Here is an 8,010-nt window from a genome sequence, read left to right as displayed (position 1 = left end):
TTACTACAGAGTAGGTACTGTACTGTTCATTCATTCATTCATTCATTCATTCCGCACACTTAGAACCAATTGAGGAGAACATCTGGACAACTGCCCTGTATAAAAGGTTGATATAAGGTGGATACAGAAGGAGTTCATTCATACAATTGAAAACTGTGTTCTACCCAGGTTTGGGAGCTGTGTGTATGCTACCAATTTTCGTTTGTGTGGAAGCAAGGTAAGAGGAAAAGCTGGGTAGAAGTGATTGTGTGGAAGCAAGGTAGGAGGAAAACCTGGGTAGCTTTTCCTCCCACCTTGCTTCCACACAATCACATCTACCCAAGTTTTCCTCTTACCTTGCTTCCATACAACCGAAAAATGGGAGCACACACAGCTCCCAAACCTGTGTAGAATACAGTTTTACATAGGAAACATAGGAAACTGCCATATACTGAGTCAGACCATTGGTCTATCTACAGGTGAAACTCGGAAAATTAGAATATCATGCAAAAGTCCATTAATTTCAGTAATGCAAATTAAAAGGTGAAACTGATATATGAGACAGACGCATTACATGCAAAGTGAGATAAGTCAAGCCTTAATTTGTTATAATTGTGATGATCATGGCGTACAGATCATGAAAACCCCAAATCCACAATCCCAGAAAATTAGAATATTACATGGAACCAAGAAGACAAGGATTGAAGAATAGAACAATATCGGACCTCTGAAAAGTATACAGTGTACTGTGCTTGATTGGCCAGCAAACTCGCCTGACCTGACCCCATAGAGAATCTATGGGGCATTGCCAAGAGAAGGATGAGAGACATGAGTCCAAACAATGCAGAATTGCTGAAGGCCGCTAATGAAGCATCCTGGTCTTCCATAATACCTCATCAGTGCCACAGGCTGATAGCATCCATGCCATGCCGCATTGAGGCAGTAATTGCTGCTAAAGGGGCCCAAACCAAGTACTGAATACATATGCATGCTTATACTTTTCAGAGGTCCGATATTGTTCTATTCTTCAATCCTTGTCTTCTTGGTTCCATGTAATATTCTAATTTTCTGAGATTGTGGATTTGGGGTTTTCATGAGCTGTACGCCATGATCATCACAATTATAACAAATTAAGGCTTGACTTATCTTGCTTTGCATGTAATTCGTCTGTCTCATATATCAGTTTCACCTTTTAATTTGCATTACTGAAATTAATGGACTTTTGCACGATATTCTAATTTTCCGAGTTTCATCTGTAGCTCAGTATTGTCTTCACAGACTGGCAGCGGCTTCTCCAAGGTTGCAGGCAGGAGTCTCTCTCAGCCCTATCTTGGAGAAGCCAGAGAGGGAACTTGGAACCTTCTGCTCTTTCCAGAGCGGCTTCATCCCCTGAGGGGAATATCTTGCAGTGCTCACACTTCTAGTCTCCCATTCAGATTCAACCAGGGCAGACCCTGCTTAGCTATGGGGACGGGTCATGCTTGCTACCACAAGACCAGCTCTCCTCTCCGATCAGCTCTCCTCTCTTTAAATTGTGTGAATGATCTCAACCATTTATCACAGCCATTCTCAGCTGATCCAATGTGAAGATTGTTTCATTCCATATGAGTTTCTAAATGAGATCACAGGAAGGATGTCCAGTTTCCCAAACACTACAGAAATGTGACCAGACTACATACGGTAGGTCTATCTATTTCTTGACTGGTGCCTGAACTGACTGAAAAGTACAAGCATGGTGAAAAACCTGTGACGGTGAACATACCACCAAGAGTTACCACAGTGTAGAAGGCACCTTCTCTGGCATGTTGTAAAGTGAGGTAAATGTCTGATAGGCTACAAGGATTCCATGTTTACCCAGTGGTGCTTTCTACATCTGAAAGACACTCACCTGAGTTGCTATCAGGGGGTAGCAGCAGGCATCCACAGCAGTGAGGGTGTTAAGTTCCTCTTGCTAAAGGCAGAGAGATTATCTTCACTGGTACTCACACGGCCATCTGGCACAGATGCACATGAGGGAGATTAAACATGTAAAAGGCAGCAGCAGCAATGACAACAAACATTCTCATAATAGTAGTTTTGGGGTGTGAAAAAAAAATATGTTGACTGTCTAATTTGGATTCATAAAGGAACCTATTAATCAGAGGCTTCAAAGAATCGTCTCAGAACTTTTAATCAGTGGCTGCATTTTACTATGGAAAGAGGGGAAGTGGGCTCGGCTTGTTTTTCTGAAAAATACAGCTAGCTATTTCAAAGCAGCTTGGGCAAGGGAACCCAGCAGGGAGCCTCTTTTCACCCACCTGGAGAAGAGGCTCCATGAATGCTCATTTTCATTAGCACAGGCCTTGCCAGCTCTTCAAAAACCCTTTCCACTGGTTGCCAAGGCAACCTTGAACCGTATTGCGGCACACGGGTGTTGCACATCAGCTGACGCGTGCGTGGCTGTGTGTTGCACTTTGTTGAAATGGAGAAGCAAATAAATGTGGGAGAAAAATGGCTGCAGTCCAATGTCGGGCATTGTCTTTTATCATGGACATCTGCTGGCACTGGTGGATAATTCAAGTGCTATGGTAAAGCACATCCACTGAAAGCCAGAAGATGAAAACCAAGAAGGAGTGAGATCCGCTGAATTTGTTTTCTCTTCTGCAGGGCTTCTATTGAGAATGGCAAACAGGATTTAGTCCAGCACCAGCACAATGTAAACACATATATGCAACTTATGTCAGATTTTCAGACTTGTCCTCATCCATACTCAGATCCACATTTAATCACTGATAACTGCTGGATTAATAATTTAGATCTGTATAGCAAAGAATCAGGGCCAACCTGTGGCCTCCACCGTGATTTAGTTACCTAGGAGCTCTTGAGTGTGAACACTCTATCTTTGCCCTGGATACGGCTACTATGTTAAGCAATTGGTCAGACCAGTTCATCAATGAAAATGCACAGACTAATTAAAATTGTACCCTCAGTTAAGCAGGCCATCTGCCACCCCTTACAAAGCCCCATACCAATAAGGTTCAGCTTTCCTGCACTGCCTTTCTCTTTTCACAACCCTGCACCTTGGTTTCCTGGCCAGAAGTAAGAGTGAGTATGAGAAAGAGACAACTGTAGCTGGGTAAATGCCTCTGGCCTGCTTACAAGACAGGCACTGAGAGCAATGGCATTTGATATTCAGGGGTACACTGCCTCTGAACATGGAGGTGCTGTTTAACCATCATGGCTGATAGTGAGGACTGCCATAATAGAGCTGGCAGGGGGAGCAGTGAGTGGGTGGAACCAAGGTAAGATGTGATGGGAGTGACTTGTCAGGAAGGGCTGCATTGTTGGGTTTGCGACCCCTACTAACTGGGCAAAGAGGCACCTTTGATTCACGTGGTGATTCTCTTAATTTAGCAGGGGGAGAGTAACTGGCCCTATCCACCCCCAGCACAGTACCTCCAGTGACTGTTGCTGATGTCTGTCTTATGATTCTTTTGAGACTGTGAGCCCTTTGGGGACAGAGAGCCATCTTATTTATTATTTCTCTATGTACACTGCTTTGGAAACTTTTGTTGAAAAGCGGCATATAAATATGAAGACCGACAAAAGGAAGTACTTTTTCACACAGTCCATAATCAACTGGTGGAATTCTCTGCCACAAGATGTGGTGATAGCCAACAACCTGGATGGCTTTTAGTGGGGTTTGGATTACTTCTGGAGGAGAGGTCTATCAGTGGCTACTAGTCTGAAGGCTATAGGCCACCTCCAGCCTCAAAGGCAGATGCCTCTGAGTACCACTTACAGGAGAGTAACAGCAGGAGGGAGGGTATACCTTCAGCTCCTGCCTGTGGGCTTCCCAGTGGCACCTGGTGGGCCACTGTGTGAAAGAGGATGCTGGACTAGATGGGCCCGGGGCCTGATCCAGCAGGGCTCTTCTTATGTTCTTATGCCTGCAGCCTGAGCAGTCACAGATCTGGGTGCCTAGAGTGCTGGGCTTCAGGGGCAATCCCCTAATGTACTGCACTCCTTATGTGGCCGGGCATAAGACCACAGAAGATGGATCAAAGGTGGGTATACTCCTGCCTTTCCCTCGGTCATCCTTAGCCACCAGGGATTTTGGTCATGTGAACAACCTTCATAATGTGAGCTGGTAGATGTGCAGTTCTTAAAACAGTATACCTGATAGTAGAGACATTCGGCTTTTGGAAAAAAAATCTGTGATCATGAATGCCAGTCAGGTGTACCTTATTTATTCAAGTGGCTAGGTCCTATTGGCATGGTCAGCAATGCAAATAAAAATGCACTGTCAGGTCTCTTTACATTTCCTTTGGCAAGTACGTGTATCTTGTTAAGGTAACCTAGTAGAGAAGAATTGCTACAAGAGTTGCTACATTGACTGAACGGTAAAAAACAAATGGCATAACAAGGGTGATAGGAACATAGGACGCTGCCTTATACGGAGTCAGACCATTGGTCCATCTATCTCAGTATTTTCTGCCCAGACTGGCAGTGGCTTCTCCAAGGCTGCAAGCAGGAGTCTCTCTCAGCCCTTTCTTGGAGATGCCAGGGAGGGAACTTGGAACCTTCTGCATGCAAGCATGCAGGTGCTCTTCCCAGAGTGACCCCATCTCCTAAGGGGAATATCTTACAGTGCTCACTTGTGATATCCCATTCAGGGGCGTATCTAGGGTGGGACAGGCAGGGCACATGCCCCGGGCGCCACTTGAAGGGGGGCGCCATTTTTAAAAATTAAAAATAATAATAATAAATGGCCACCAAAACAAAATGGCCACCATGCATGCTCTAATGGCCTCTGTGAGGCCCTAGGCCATGCCAGGCCTCACAGAGGCCATTGGAGCATGCACAGTGGCCATTTTGTTTTCAGCGGCCATTTTAAAAAATTGTTTTTAAAAATGGCCACTGCACATGCTCAAATGGTCCCTGCGAGGCTCTAGAGGCCAGCAGTGGGAGGGAGAACTTTTGCAGACACCCCCCCAGCCTTTAGGAAGCCCCCTGAAGGGGCAACAGATAAAAAAATTTAAATTAATATAATATAAGTCACTGTACACATACTTAGTTTGGCACTATGTACAGAGAATCAGGGCTTGTGAATACTGAGCTGAAGCTTATGAGCTATGATTGAATTCATTTGCTCTACTTTGCTTCTTGTGATAAGTGAGTTAAATGTGATGTCTTAATAATATGACTATTAACGGTGAGTTTGTCTTTGAATCAGTGTGAAATCCTTAGTATTAAGACCCACTGGGAGTTTCTTGCTCTCTTTCTCTCATTTTAACTGTCTTTCTGAAATACTAGAATATATTCCAAGCAGTGACACAGTTTACTCTGCATATCCTTCAATTATTTTCAGAGTATCTGGGAAAAGTCAAATTCTCCATTTATTTTTAAAACTTATGTAATAGTGATGCTGCAATGCATAGTAGAGCATTAGACAGGCACTTCTGTTTAGTTTTCCAAGTACACCTCCACATAGTATTTAGGTATTTCATGAGCCCCAGCATACTGAAATTTGTCATTTTCTGGCATTTTTTGGTCTAGCTATGTCCCCTGCTAAATATATTTTTAAATATTAAAAGATTAAGGAGCTTGACTTGTATTTTTCAGCTGATATTATGGTAAAGTTATCTGAAAGATGGGTGTCAGATGTTTGGACAGGGGGCGCCATTTCAGTGCTTGCCCTAGGCGCTATTTTCCCTAGATAAGCCTCTGATCCCATTCAAATGCAAACCAGGGTAGACCCTGTTTAGCAAAGGGGGCAATACATGCTTGCTACCACAAGACTAGCTCTCCTGTGTGGGAATAAGTTTTCATGCACAGATCACTCAAGCACATCCAAACCAGTGTGTCATAGGAGGGCAGAAGTAGCCCATACCCTGCACCTGGAGATGAAGATCAAGTACTGCTCCTTCACAGAATATGCTGACTGTCAAACCACTAGCAGCACTCGTATACAGTACAATTGGCAGGAGCTTTCTGGGTTTCTGGTGGAGATCTTTCCCAGCTCTGCTGCTTGGAATACTTTCAGCTGGGGCTGCCAGGAACTGAACCAGACACCTTCTCCTTTCAGCGCATGTGCTCTTCCTCTGAACTGTACCCCCTTCCCAATTCTGACAGGTTTGATCTCATTCAAAGAGTAGGGAATTGAATCTGGTCGTCATCTTTGCTTCTGAAAATCAGCACAGTCAGAATGAAGAATAATAATAACTTTTTAATTGTAAACCACCCAAAGATGCAGGTTTGGGGTGGTATAGAGTAGGGAATTGAATCTGGTCGTCATCTTTGCTTCTGAAAATCAGCACAGTCAGAATGAAGAATAATAATAACTTTTTAATTGTAAACCACCCAAAGATGCAGGTTTGGGGTGGTATAGAGTAGGGAATTGAATCTGGTCGTCATCTTTGCTTCTGAAAATCAGCACAGTCAGAATGAAGAATAATAATAACTTTTTAATTGTAAACCACCCAAAGATGCAGGTTTGGGGTGGTATAGAAATATGTTAAATAAAATAAAATAAAATAAAATAAAATAAAATAAAATAAAATAAAATAACTTTATTTGTTGGCTGCCCCATAACAAATTGTTCTCTGGGCAACTCACAAAGCAACAAACTTCTGTTTGGCATGAGAGAACTTCACATGCAGCAGCAGGTCATTTAATGAAACTGTCTTGGGGTGATTGGTGAACACCCCTAAATTTGCATTCAGGCTTGCGTGGGGAAATTAATTCAAAGAGGCCAGTTCCACATCAGATTAAATTTGTGCAAAGTTGTGGACCAAGGAAATGACTGGACTGAAGCAAGATTTAAGTTTCCAATTTTATTTTATTTTTTTAAAAAGCTTTTATTGGAGGGAGGGGTACAGTGGAAAGAAATGTGTGGTTAAAGCAATATTACCACTAAAAATATGTTCAACTACAAAGAGGTATTTTAGCTTAAAATCCTAATTGTATAAATTCCCAGGTGGGCAAGAGAAAGAGGCTTTTAGAGAGGGAGACGGCTGGATTTAAGAAAGAAGAGTAGGGATAAAAATGGGCCCAGCGAGGGGTAAACGTTCATATCACCTGATCTGGGCGAAGAGACCTCGGGGGCCCCTGGAATAACCGAAGGACCTCATTCCTCAGGGACAGCTCAGTCAGAGGCAGGGGCTTACAGAGCAGTTAATTTGTAAAGCAAGCTTTTACATACAACTGTTTGGTGTATGAACCATGGGAAATGGGGGGGAAGGCTCAGTGGCAAGGGGGCGGGGGGTTGTCAGCAACTGTTCTCACCCTGCAGGGTTTCTGCAGCTTGGTCAAAATAACAAACCTTCTCCATGACTCCATATTCAGAGGCAGTATGCCTCTGAATACCAGATGCTGGGAACAAACGGAGGGCTGTTGACTTCATGCCCTGCATGGGAGCTTCCTAGGAGCATCTGGCAGGCCACTGTTAGAAGTAGGATGTTGGGCAAGATCGTCTTTTGGTCAGATACAGCAGAGCCATGTCTCAATAAGAAACCTCTTTTTAAAAGCAAAAAGAATCAGAGTTTGTATGTAATTGCTTAGTACAAGTTCACCAGACAGCAGGGCTTCTCAAACTTGGATCCCCAGATATAATTAGACTGGAATGCCCATCTTCCCACAATATCATTGCGGCTGCAGATTATGGGAGTTGTAGTCCAACATCTGGAGACCCAAGTTTGAGAACACTTGCCAAATTGTTAAAGTTTCTGTAATTCAATTTTGCCTTTCTTAAGAAAATGGTAGGCTTTGGACCAGTTCTGATGGAATACCCCCCACCCACCCGCACTCCATAGGGTTGTGTTGAAATGAACGCCATGGGGAGATATGCAGAAAAACATGCTACTTTAGAACAGGAAGTCCACATGGGTTTTGCTGAAAAGATCCATAAGCTTTCCAGGCAGGAAAACATTATGCTGAACCCAGCCCTAAAAAGCTGCTGAGGGAAATACTTGGAATGCATCTAGCAATGAAATTTAGCTAGGACAGTGTCTCCCTTTTCTAAACCTTGCTCAGCCCAACTTGGCTACCAGC

Source organism: Hemicordylus capensis, chromosome 6 (assembly GCF_027244095.1).
Source record: "Hemicordylus capensis ecotype Gifberg chromosome 6, rHemCap1.1.pri, whole genome shotgun sequence".
In the NCBI taxonomy this organism is placed as follows: domain Eukaryota; kingdom Metazoa; phylum Chordata; class Lepidosauria; order Squamata; family Cordylidae; genus Hemicordylus; species Hemicordylus capensis.
The sequence above is the reverse complement of the archived record's forward strand: the minus strand, read 5'-3'. Positions refer to the sequence as shown.